Source organism: Myotis brandtii, unplaced genomic scaffold, assembly GCF_000412655.1.
Source record: "Myotis brandtii unplaced genomic scaffold, ASM41265v1 scaffold316, whole genome shotgun sequence".
NCBI lineage: Eukaryota > Metazoa > Chordata > Mammalia > Chiroptera > Vespertilionidae > Myotis > Myotis brandtii.
In genome coordinates, this window is record NW_005362116.1 from 340,953 (window position 1) to 354,245 (window position 13,293).

General features: G+C 52.1%; 1 long non-coding RNA gene across 1 annotated transcript; it reads right to left on the reverse strand.

Annotated features, from left to right (window-relative positions):
• Window positions 1–1,620: 1,620 nt before the first annotated feature.
• Window positions 1,621–9,185, reverse strand: LOC106726782. The gene is made up of 3 exons (XR_001362884.1): window positions 8,935–9,185; window positions 5,018–5,025; window positions 1,621–1,631 (listed from the first exon to the last, which is right to left on the reverse strand). It is a non-coding gene; the product is annotated as an uncharacterized LOC106726782 (long non-coding RNA).
• Window positions 9,186–13,293: the final 4,108 nt, after the last annotated feature.

The following is a 13,293-nucleotide window of genomic DNA, read 5'->3' on the forward strand; positions in this document are numbered from 1 at the left end:
CCCCAAGCAGAGTGTGACTGTGGTGAGTTCAGCTGCTGCCTGCCCCCTCACCCCCAGAAGGGCCTCGGCTCCTGTCTGGCTGGGCTCTTAATGGTACTTCTTCTGTGAACTGAGTGTGAATTTGCTTTTCCTCTGCCCTCGGAGGGAAACTGTAAATCCTGTGTTTCATTACTTGAATGTAGTTATCTATTGAAAAAATGTATTATATATATGCATATATATGTATACGCACACACACATATATATAGCAAGCTGTATATATTGCTCAGTAGAGAGAAAAAACTTGGGGTAATGTGTTGATCTTTTAAAATATATATATGACAAGAAAAAAAAAGGAGCACAAGCTGTTTGAACCACCAGGCTCTTTTATTTGTGTGTCTAAATAAACACCAAATGGTACCAACCTGGCTGTCGGGACGTGTTTGTCCCAGGAAGCTGGTGGCTGCTCCCACTTTTGGCTGCTGTGTCCTGGAAGCTCACTGAGCTGATAGCTGCAGGCACACACCCTGTGCTTTCATGCAAATGTGTTTGTATTTATGGGTTTCCCCCGGCTCTGGGGCCCCGGGTTCTCTGGGTGGCTTACAGAGCCCAGGTGACTCATGGGGTGATGGGAGGGGGTGCTTGCAGACAGTGTCTCAGGAGGGTGAGGGGTCGATCTGGAAAAGCAGGGAGGTGAAGGCCTGGCCGGAAGGCATGAGCCAAGGCTTAGAGGCTGCCGGACTAGAAAGAAGGACAGAGAAGAGAAAGTTAATGCAGCTCAAGCTTCAAGCAGATCTGGATTCAAATTGCAGAACGGCCAAAAGACGTTGGCATGTCAATCGTTTTAAGCCTGTTTCCTCATCTGTAAAATGGGGACAAGGCCAAGTGATGTTAGATGTAACTCCCATCTCATTACTATGTATCCCTGTCCTTGCCACAGGGGCGTCTGTGTCTGAGTTCTAGAAGCTACCTCTCAGGAGCCCTTGCCTACCTGGAGAAGGGGAGGGGAGCAGGGTAGGAGGAAAAGGTGAGAACATGCCAAGTGGCTGAGAGCCATGCTCCAGGGTCCCCTGGCCTACAGAGTCCCTCCTGCCACCTCCGTGTCTCCCCTCTCCTGCTTCCTACTCCTCTCCACCTCTCTCTGCTCCCTCTTTCTGTCCCTGGGGCATAGGCCTTGAGGCAGCATGTTCCCCCTGGGGCCCCCCACCCCAGCCCCTCTGGTCCAGCCCTCAGCCCTTTGTCCTTAGAGATGGGTGAGGTGCCCCCTGCGCCTGATTGGCTGGCCCCAGCTGCAAAGCAGCTGACTTCCAGCAAGTTTGCTTTTCTGGGCTGAGGCACAAGTTTCCACAGCTGGAGAGGAGCAGGATGAATTGGGTTGGTGCTGGCCAGGGGAGGAGACTGAGGATGAGGGAGCCCAGTTCTCCCCAGAGATCAAATGTCCCCCTCCCCTCTCCACCCACCACCCTCAGGAAACACGGGTTGAATCCCTGCTGTGCAAAGAGCAGTGCAAACCTCAGAGAAGGCAGCATGGCCTGGGCGATGCTGGGGGATGCTGGGACTGGGGGAGCCCAGAGGAGGCCCCAGAACCCCTGTCCCCTTCCTGTGCTGCAGCACACACAGCCCCCCCCCCCCCCCCCCCCCACACACACACACTGGGGCTGTCCAGAGAGTTCAGAACAGAAATATGGTGGGTGTTTGCACTCAGAGCCTCTCACCACCCTCCTTGCAGCTCTGAGGCTCCAGTCTCCTCCCGGGAAGAAGGGGGAAATGAGCGCTTCATCAGCCAAAGGTAGTGGAGGGTGGTGGGAAGAACATGGTGCCTGGAACAGGGGCTGGCGGTTTGAGTTCCACTCTGTCACTCACACTCTGTGGAACCTCCATACATTTCTTTCTTTGAAAAAAAAAAATCCTCACCCAAGGATATTTTTCCATTGTTTTGTTTTGTTGTTTTTTAAGAGAGAGGGAAAGACAGAAATATTGATGTGAGAGAAACACATCGATTGGTTGCCTCCTGCATGCTCCAGACCAGGGCCCAGGCCGGGGAGGAGCCTGCAACCGAGGTGTGTACCCTTGACCGGAATCAAACCCAGGACCCTTCAGTCCCCCGGCTGACGCTCTATCCACAAGCCAAACCAGCCAGGTCCTCCACACATTTCTTTACGGGGCCTCAGGTTCCTCATCTGTGAAACAGGATCATTAATCCCTGCCTACTTGTGGGGCGCCTGGCTCTGGGAGCCCCGTCAGGCCTGATGCTGGGTACCCTATGGTGCCTGGCCAAGCCCAGGAAAGGCCAGCAGCCTGGGCTGGGGAAGCAGCTGTCGGAGACCCAGACTAACTGCCTGGGAGGCTCCAGGCCTATTCCCAGAGCTGGGCAGGCGCCAAGCCTGACCGGCTGCCTCAGGAAATGCTTCTCATGGCTTGGCTCAGAGCCACACTTTCACTGGGATCCGAGGTCTGGAAGCAGGCGGGCCTGCCCCACCCCACCTGCCGAGTAGGTACATGGAAGAGCAGTGAGCTTGGCCCCCCGGCAGGGCTGGTGGGAGCATCCCCCCGCCCCATCTGAAATGTGTGCCAGGCAGAGCAACACGGACATGTCCACTCTGCCAGGTCCTAACCAGCAGGACTCAGCCCTGACTGTACATTGGAACCCAATGCCCAGGTGGCACAGCTCTAACAACATGGTGATCTCTGGAGGGGGCCCAGGCATCCGTATTTTTAAATCTCCGGGGAGGGCCCAATCTGCACCAGGATTGGGGACCGGTTGTGGGTGAGACTGGGACTCTGCATTCTGCCCAGTCTTCCAGGTGAAGCCAAGAAATCCTGCTCTGAGCAGGCCACAGCCTGGAAGGCGAAATCACCGCCCAGGCCCTGTGTTGGGCAGGATGTAACCCGGAGGCCCCCTGCCCTAGGCTGACCACTAGCCAAAGATTGGTGAGAGGGGGCTGGGCCGGGCTGCAGCGCCCTCTGGTGGCCGGAGGACGCAGACCCCGGAGGACTCGCTTGGCACAGGTATAGTGCTGGGTCTTTCATCTATCTCCTGTCATTAGAGCCTGGGGGGAAATTCCTGCAAGGGACTGCTGGAGGACCATGTTGCAGAGACTCAGAGACACGAGGTTACACATCTAGACAGCTCCCCCAACATTTAAGAGGCTCTCTGGGCTAGTCCGTATCTCAACCCCATTCTCTGGCACTCACCCAACATTATAGTCGCACTTCCTTAATCTATTCTTTCTTAAGGTGGGAATAACTGATATGAGCTGGGAGGTCCCTGTTTTCTGCTGGTTTTAATAGCAGGAAATAAGGGGGTGTGCAGCCTTTGCCAGGGTGGGAGGGGCTAGTGGGCTTCAGGACTCCCACTAATGGCCTTGGCCTCACTCCTGTGAGCTGGGGTTTATACTTCTGCAGCCCAGCAGGCACCTGCCTCCTCCTCCTCCTCCTCCTCCTTGGCCCCCTCCTGCATGACCACCCTCCCAGGAACCTCATCTCCTTGGGGCTGGGGAGGGGGGAGATGCACACAACTGAAAACACGGAACCTGGTAGCAAAGAAGGGGAAGGGGGCAGAGAAAGTCTCCCAAATGTGTGAGCCAGGCCTGAGTCATGAGGTTTGGGGCCCTGAGGCTCTCCCTGGGTCTTTCACGTGATTGCATTCAACACTCACTAGCTGTAGCCTCAGCAAGTTAGGTCTTTGGATGTTTACTACAGCCCCCGAATCAGGCTTCCTAAGGGCCTTGGAAGACCGCAGCCCCTCTTTTCCTGCCTGAGATGCATGCCCCGAAGGCCCTCCTATTTGCTGCTCAGGAGGTGTTTTTCCTTTTCCTTCTGAGAGGGGCGTTGGGCTTTCTGTTGGTTTCACCTGTGGCGGCAGGCGTGCAGGCTGTGGGCGGGGCAGCGGTGCTGGGCTCTGTTCCGAATTCATGCATTCCTTCGTGCACAAGGGCCTGCTCGCACTGCTCGGCCCCAGGGGGGCAAACTTCTGTGGAGTGTGCAGACCTTCAGGGCGAGGACGCCAGGCCAGGACTCTGGCTTCTTCCGGGGGAAGAGAGCAGGGGACGGGGGTGCAGAAAAGGCCTGGGGCTCCCTCTGGAATGTTTTGCCTCTTGGACAAACTCTGAAGAAGGTAAGGGAAACCATGAGAGGCTCATAGCCTCGGTGGAGGGTCCTGGATGCTTGTTTCCATCTCTGTGCTTTATGGTCAAAACGTTTCATACCTTTTAAAAGGTGTTTTTTAAAGAGCAAGTAGGCGTGCTGCCTCTTGACCTAACTGCTGGGTACCTGGCACCCCTTTAAAATGCTTTGTTGCCCCGTCCATTGTTCTATGTGCTTTCTTTATGGAGGTGGCATTTCACAGTTTTTAAAAGTTAAAAGGAATGAGTAGGCGAGAGGCTGGGGTCAGGGAAGCATCCCAGGCAGAGGAAGGAGCAGGAGCCAAGGCCTGGGAGCCGGGCGGAGCCCAGAGTGGGAGCCCAGGGATGTGGTTCCCCAGGGCAGCCCTGCTCTCAGCCCTGGCCTGCCTGGGTTCAGGGGTCAGGGGTCAGGCTCTGTGCTTCCAGCCTGTCACCTGGGACAGGCTCTCTGCTCCCCTCCTGTCCGAGGCCCAGGTGAGGCTGGTAGAACGTTGAGTTCTCGCAGGAAGTGAGGGTATGGGCTTAGTCCAGGGGTGGGCAAACTTTTTGACTCGAGGGCCACAATGGGTTCTTAAACTGGACCGGAGGGCCGGAACAAAAGCATGGATGGAGTGTTTGTGTGAACTAATATAAATTCAAAGTAAACATCATTACATAAAAGGGTACGGTCTTTTTTTTTTTTTTAGTTTTACTCATTTCAAACGGGCCGGATCCGGCCCGCGGGCCGTAGTTTGCCCACGGCTGGCTTAGTCAGTGTTTGGCTTGCGGCCTGCAGGTGCGGGTATTTAGAGCCTGGCATTTCTTGTTGGAAGCAGCGGGCGTGGCTGCGCTGATGGGGGAACCCAAGGCAGCAGCAGTGTGGCAGGGACAACAGGCTGGAAGGAGAGGGAGTGGCCTGCGGCCCGGCCAGGCACAGAGGGAGCTGCCGGCAGGCTTTCCTGGGCTTTTTAAGGTGGGGGAGGCACGGCATGGGCAAGGGGGGTGGGGAAGTTGCGTTTTTCTGGGACCAGCCCAAAACAAGCTTCCGGAAGTTGTTCCTAAAGCCATCCTGCGTGCTTTCTGCATCAGCCGTGGGAAGTCATCCTCAGTGGGCGCTGTGCGGGCCCAGGGAAGGCGGGGACCCGCCGTCAGGGGAAAGGCTGAGTGATTCATCCGACAAGTGATCTTGTTAAGAAAACTCTTAGACCGGAAGCAAAGCATAGACTGGTGCTGCCGGGCTAAGGAGCGAGACCTTAGCGATCAACGTGCCACCCTCCGTGCCCCCTCCCCAACACACAACCCTGATTTCCTCGGTGTTTTCCCGGAGAGGAGAGAACCAGCCCTGCTTGGCGTGGGGAGCATTCCTCTGCACCCAGGCCAGAGGCCCCTGAACATATCTAGGACTTGGGTTGCATGTTTTAAGCCTCTTGTAAACAGGTATCTGCTCAGAGAATCCTGCTGCCTCCAGATTTCCTCCTGGAATGCTTTTGTTTGGTTTGGTTTTGTTTGCGGGGGAGGGCGATTTTTTTTTTTTTTTTACTTTTTAAATATGTTGTTTATTGATAGTATTACAGATATCTCTCATTTCCCCCCTCGCCCCTCCTCCCAGCCCCTACCCACTCCCCCAGGTCTTCACTACCCTATTGCCTGTGTCCATGGGCTACGCATATAAGTATGTAAGTTCTTTGGTTTATCTCTTCTCGTCCCCCTGACCCCACATCGAGGTATGTCAGTCTGTTCCATCCTCTTGGCATGCGTTTGAAACTGACTTTTGCAAAGTCCTGTATCTCAAGTGCATTTGTTTTCTTTTTCACCCATTTAAAGTGTACATGCCGGTGTTTTTCAGTGTGTTCGTAGAGTTGTGCAACTATTGACAGATTTTAGAACTGCTTCATCACCCCCAAAAGAAACACCATACCCTTAGTCATCACTGCCCCCCCAATTCCCAATAGCTTCAGCCCTAGGCAACCACTGCTCTTCGTTCTGATCGCTAGATTCGCCTCTTCAGGACATTTCATAAAGACAGAATCACACAACATGTAGTTTTTGTGACTGGTTAAGGCATTCCTTTTCATGGCTGTATGATATTCCATCACATAAACTTACCACATCAGGGTGATGTAGAATCCTGCTTTCAGCCAAGATGGAGTAAAAGGGACTATATTTACCTTCCTGCCAAAAAACAACAACAACAACAACACACACACACACACACACACACCATAAAATCGAAACAACAAAACAACAGTTCTCAAGCTGCTGGACATCAGACAACAACAGGAATTCTCTGAGAGCAGGAAGCAAAGAGGGGAGCCCCAGGAGTGCCCCAGCTCTCCTGCCTGGAGACAGTGTCCACGCCGAGGCCAGGGAGTGGAGCCAGTGGACTCCCTACGTTGAGAAGACGGAGCCGTAAGTGCAGGGAAGCCAGGGTGGTGGACTTCACAGTGCAGCCCACTGGCGAGGAGAGAGCTGCAGAGGGGCCTCCTCCAGGGCCCGGCTGAGTGCTCATCAGTGCAGCAGGTGAGGAGACCCAAGGCTGGAGGAAAGCCATCCGACTGGATGCGAGGGAACAAGCCTCAGCTCACCCAGGGCGGGAACAGTGCCTGTTCTCAGCAGCCAGGCTGGGCACCTCGTGATTCAGGGCCAACATGCAGAGTACCCAGCGGGTGCTGCATCCTAGAACAAACCCCAAGAGCGTTTATGGGGATACAAAAAGTATCTGGCACCCAATCGGGCAAAATTCACAATGCCTGGTGTCCAATCAAAAATTACGAGGCATAAAGAGAAACTGGAGAAATGCCAACCCATTAAAACTGACCCAGAGCTGACACAAACATTAACATTAGCAGACAAGGACATCAGAACAGACAAGGACAGCAGACAAGGAATACAGATTATAACTGTATTCCATATGCTCAAAAAGCTAGTAGAGAGTGACGAAGGGGAACACGGGGTTTTTAGGGCAGTGAAACTATGCTGTATCATGCGGTGGGTATACAATGATGGATAAATGTCATTATACATGTGTCCAAACCCAGAGAATGTACAACACTAAGCATCAACCCTCATGTAAACTATGGGCTTTGGGTGATGATGACGGGTCAGTGTAGGTTCCTCAGTTGTAACAAATGTACCGCTCTGGTGAGGAATGTTAATAACGGGGGACATTATGCATGTGTGGGGACAGGAGGGATATAGGAACTCTACCTTCCACTCAATTTGCCGTGAACCTAAAACTGCTCTAAAAAATAGAGCCTATATTTTTATTGATTTTTTTCTTTTTTTAGAGCGAGGAAGGGAGAGGGAGAGAGAGAAACATTAATGAGAGAGATAAATCAATTGGCTGCCTACTGCACACCCCCTCCTGGGGATCGAGCTGGAAACTTGGGCATGTGCCCTGATTGGGGTATTGAACTAGCAACCTTTCAGTACGTGGGACGATGCTCAACCATCTGAGCCACACCAGCCAGGGCTAGAGCCTTTTTTTTTTTTTTTAAGTTAAGCAATGATATGGAGATATAAAAATCCCAATCACATTTCTAGAGATGAAAACTATGTCTGAGATGAAAAATATGTTAGATGGGGTTAACAGCAGATTAGATATTGCAAATAAAAAGATTAGTCAGCTCAAAGATAGCAATACACAGTATCTAAAATGGAAATCAGAGGGAAAAAATAATTAAAAAAAAAAATGAACAGAGCACCCGTGAGTCGTAGTACAATTTTTAGCATTCTAATACAGATGTAAAAAATTGTAGGCAGAAAAGATGATGGTACACAAAAAATACTGGAAGAAATCATGGAAGACAAATTTCTAGATTTGATGAAAACTATAAAATCTGTAGTATAGATCGAAGAAGCTCAATGAATTGTAAACATAATGGACTTACAAGGAAAACTACACCAAAGCACATCATAATTAAATTGCCAAAAAAAAAAATGGTGATAAAGAGAAAATCTTAGAAGAACCAAAGGAAAACATGTTACAGAGAGGAGCAAAAATAAGAATGACAACAGATTTTTCTTTTGAAACAATACGATTGACACAGTGGGGGCAAATCTTTAAAATACTGAAAGAAAACACACAGAGCCAATCCAGAATTCTGCAGCTCCCCTTCGTCACTCTCTACTAGCTTTTTGAGCATATGGAATACAGTTCTAATCACTGTTCTGATGTCCTTGTCTGCTAATGTTAATGTTTGTGTTGGCTCTGGGTCAGTTTTAATGGGTTGGCATTTCTCCAGTTTCTCTTTATGCCCGGTAATTTTTGATTGGACACCAGACATTGTGAATTTTACCCGATATTTTTTGTATCCCCATAAATGCTCTTGGGCTTTGTTCTTGGATGCAGCACCCGTTGGGTACTCTGCAAGTTGGCCCTGATTCATGAGGTGGCCAACAGGGGTGTCAGTTTTCCAGACATCTAACCCGAGATAACTCATTTCCAGCATCTACAGAAAATGTTGAAGGAAGTCCTTCAGGCAGAAGGAACATTATTCCAGATGTAAATGCAGATGTGCCCCAAGGAGCGAAAAGCACCAGAAGCAGTCACTATGTGGGTGAACTCCTATCTGGAATTGCAGGGGCCGGCAGACCACCTCTGGAGGTCACATGATGGGACATTCCTTTGTCAAAGTAAATGTCATGACTGCCGTAGGGGTGGCCACAGGCAGGAAAATGTTTCTGTGGCGATAACGAAATGCAGGAAATCTTCAGCTGGCTGTGTGGAGAAATCAAGATGAGCCAACGAGCCAGAAAACCCCTGAAGTTTTAAGGATTTCACAATCTACAGTGAACTGCCATGACAGAAGGTGATGGATACAATTGCCTTAGGAAAGAAAGATACACACACACTTCTCTCAACCAGATGGAAGGAGGGCCTTTTCTCCGTAACCCTCCGAGAAGCATGAGAATTTAGAAATACTAAGTTTAGAAATACTAGGTGTACCAGTTAATAATGCGGAGAATTTAGAAATACTAGTATGTAGGGAAGAAAGGCTGCATCTTATTTGTCACTTGTTGGCAACTTCTAATTAAAATGTTGCATTTCTGGCCCCGCTGGCAAGGCGCAGTGGTTGAGCATCGATCTATGAACCAGGTCAGAGCCCATGCCCAGGTCCCTGGTTCGATTCCCTGTCAGGGGGCATGTAGGAGGCAGCCCATCAATGATTCTCTCTCATTATTGATGTTTCTATCTCTCTCTTCCTTCCTCTCTGAAATCAATAAAAATATATTCAATTTCTGGTTATAATACTAAAAGTTCTGCTTCCTCCCCCCTTTCTGTTACTCTGCTGTGTTTGAAACTGGAGAGAGGGAGAGGGAAGACAGCGCTCAGATCCTAGGATGCGAAGGGCAGAGCCAAGGAAGAGCCCTTGCGCTGTAAAATGTCTGGATCAATAAAGGAGGCGGGCCGCGAGTTTGACATGCTTGGTCTAGATTGGAATCCAGATGAACAATCTCCGGGAGTGGCTGGGGAGCAGGGGGGGGGGGGGGGGTGGGTTTGCAGGCAGATTTCTCTGGGGAGGACAGAAAGGCGATGTTTTTGGTTTGAGAGCGGGGCCTGGGAACCTGCAGAAAGTCTGACTGCCTTTCTAGTTCAAGTCCTCTGGAGCTGGTTTCTTTTGTTTGCTCTTGGTTTAGTAGACCCTTCTTGGAGAATTTTAGCCCGTCTTGTCCTGGCTAAGAAAAGCCACAGAAAGGTGGGGTTTGGGACCCGTGGTGATCTCCCACTCTGGTCCTCAGCCCGGTCTGGGAAACCCTGGGCCTGGAGGACACGAATTAGGGCTGGTTTGTCTTTGGATTCCTCTGGGCCACAGCCTGGGCAGTGGAAAGCGTTCAATAAAACATTGGTCGGAGAAGGAAAAAGAGAAGCTCCTGCAAAAGTGAAAATGAAAGTCTTTCCAGGCGTAGTTGGGGCCTAAATGATGAAGGAAGCATCACCCCAGCCCCCCCAGGTGCTCTCCAGTCCAATTAGAGGTGCACTCCCGCCCAGGTAGCTGTGCCCTCCTCCTGGAGGCCCTGGCCCGCTGCCCACGCACATGCAGCTTACCCTCCGTCAAAACCCAGTCTAGCCCAGATGGTGTGGCTCAGTGGTTGAGTGTCATCTCATGAACTAGGAGGTCTCAGTTTGATTCCAGGTCAGAGCACATGCCCAGGTTGCGGGCTCGATCCCCAGTGGGGGGCCTTGCAGGAGGCAGCTGATCAATGATTCTCTCTCATTGATGTTTCTCTCTCTCCCACTCCCCTCCTCCCTATCAAATCAATTTAAAAACAACAACATATTAAAACCCAGTCTACACCCAAAGGCTTGGCCTAGAGGCCCTCTTCTCCCAGTCTCTTCTGATCCCCTGCCGCCACCATCAAGCTATCCCCCTTGGTCCCCATGTTCTTCCTATTGCCAAACTGACTTGTGTTTTCTTCTGCCTCAAGGGCTCAACCACCAGCCCAGACTGGGAGGGATAGGAGGCGGAAGAGGAAGTAGGAGAGTCGAGGAGGAACTGAGAGAAGCTGACCTGGGGCCTTTTTGGCAAGCAGAGACTGGAGGGGACAGGAGGCCATTCAGGGCCTCAGCAGAGATTGGGCTTAATCCAGTGAGTCAGGGGGAGGGAATGTGTTTGAACAGGAGAGAGCATGTATCAGGTTCTCGAGGGTTCCCTGGGGCTGCTGCGGAGAGAATGGGTGAGGCCAAGAGGCAGCTGGAGGCCGTTAACTGCTGCTCCAGGCGGGGCAGGTGATGGGGGTATGGACAGAGAGGAGGGCAGAAGGGGGCACATTTGGGGTGGTTTAGGACAGTGGTTCTCAACCTTGGCTGCACATTAGAATCACCTGGGAATCTTTTTAAAATCCTGATTTCTGGGCCTCATCCTCCGGAAATTCTGTTTCTTTGTTACTAATGTTGTGGCCCCACCCCATAACAAAGAAACAGCATTTCCGGAGGATGAGGCCCAGAAATCAGGATTTTAAAAAGATTCCCAGGTGATTCTAATGTGCAGCCAAGGTTGAGAACCACTGGTTTAGGAAGTAAAATCTACAGGACCTGGAGTTATTGGGAGAGAGCCCGGTCCGGTAGCTCATGGGTAACTGCATCTTGCAATGTCCCTGCTGTGTGACCGCAGCCAGGGTCTCTGGTCCATGAGTCCACCCGTCCCTAGCCCTACAGGTAGGGTTAGGTTTCTCCTCCACATGGGCCACTGCCCACTGCAACTTGGGCCCCTGAGGATGCTGAAGAGACCAGTTAATTGTTGAGGCCTGTGTCCCTGAGACCAGCTGAAATGAAATTTTTGGTGGGGTTTAAACTTAGATTGTGCACTTATAAGTGAATTCTATCTCAACAAAGCTGTTAAACAACAACAGCTGTTGCCCTGGCCGGTGTAGATCAGTGGTTAGAACGTGGGCCCATGCACAGGAGAGCCACGGGTTTGATTCCTGGTCAAGGGCACGTACCTGGGTTGTAGGTTTGATCCCCGGCCCTGGTCGGGGCCCATGCAGGAGGCAATCAATCTCTCTCTCTCTCTCTCTCTCTCTCTCTCTCTCTCCTCTTCTCTCCCTCCCACCCTGCATCCTTCCCAATCTTCCATGGGTGAGGATTGACAACAACAACAAAAAAACCCACAGTTGTTAGCAGCATTCTGAGCTGCTGTAGTCGAGTCCCATGCTTCCTGGGTATTGATTGTTGTCACTCGGAGCCTCGTGCTGAACGCCACCAGCCCTGCCAGGTGCCCTTGCCTATGACTTGTTAGGCATTGCAACTGTCTTCCCAGCCCTCATCTCCCTACCATTGTGCTAACATTCCTACATCCCTTATTTCATTCTCACAGCAGCTTTATGAGAGGCCATTATTCCCATTTAACAGATGAGGAAACTGAGGCTTGGGGACATGACTCCCCCAATGGCACCGAGTGGAACAGTGACGGTGGGATCAGAACTCGGTTACTCCATAGAGCTTTGGTCTGTGGAGCTCTGTGAGGTGCCTCCAGCCCTGCCCGTCTCCCTTCCTGCTCCCTGCCAGGCTCAGCCTCCCTTGAGTGGCTTGGGACTGTGAGAAATGACCAGGGTACCCACACCCACACCTCCATTGCCACGTCACATGCACGGCTGTGTGGTGGTGTGAGAAAAGGTGGTCTCTGGCCTCTCCTCTCTTCCAGCTGAGCGGGGAGGGCCTTTCTTTGGGTCCAGGAAAGTTTGTCCTGAGGCTGCTGCCGGGCCATGCTGACCTCCCACTCAGCTGCTTCAGCCATGAGGCCTGGCTGAGCATCAGGCCATGCAGAGCCTCGGGCACTCTGTCCTGGCTTCCCTGCTGAGGGAGAGATGACAGGTTCCTCCAACTCCCATGAGGGTCCAGCTGACTGTCTTCTAGCACATTCTGCACCAGGTGTACTCTGCACTAAGTCTTCTCAGCAAAAAAAAAAAAAAAAAAAAGGAGATAGTTTCAGGGGCTCATCATAGCCCCTGGATCCCTAAACGTCCCAGCTTCCTGTGTGCTTGCTGTCCCAGGACTGCGGGTGACTGCGTATGGGCCTTAGGAGTATTACCACTCCCCCCTGGCCTGCGCTCCCAGGCCTTATCTTCTCCTTCACCAGCTGTGTGGGCCTATGAGGCGGGCAGGCTGGCGTGAGGGCAGCTTCCCCTCCTGCCCAGGTCCTGGGGACCATGGCTGCCCAGGGTACATAGGCCCAGCAGGCCCACCCTCACCTCCACGCAGGCCGGGGCCTGTGCCCATGGTTCAGGTGCCCTTGTCCACCACTTCTCTGCGAGGGCCTGTAGGCTCTGGGGACCACCGGCGACTTGCCTGATGGACCTACACAGGATCTGAGCTCCCTCCACATTCCCCATGGCCATTACCCTGTAGGACCTAAGGCCCTCCTACAGGGGCCCCAAGGCAATAGGGTAAAGAGGCTGGGCTCCCTGGGGTAATAGAGACCTGGGTTTCGATCCCAGCTCTGTCCCTTACTGGGCTGGGTAGCTGGTGTGTCCTGAGCCTGTTCTAGCTCATCTGTAAAATGGGGATAATTCTAGTGTGGGGACTAAATAAGACATGTGCACAAATGTCACCTTCACCTCCCAGTCCTGCTGCTCCGTTCCCTGCTGGCTGCAGCCCAGTCCTGACCATAGCCCCTGCCCACTGCCCTCTCAGCTCCACCTGGAGGCTGTTCCAGGCATTGCAGTACCAGGGTAGACCACCAGGCGGCACACACTCTGGCTTCCTCTCTCA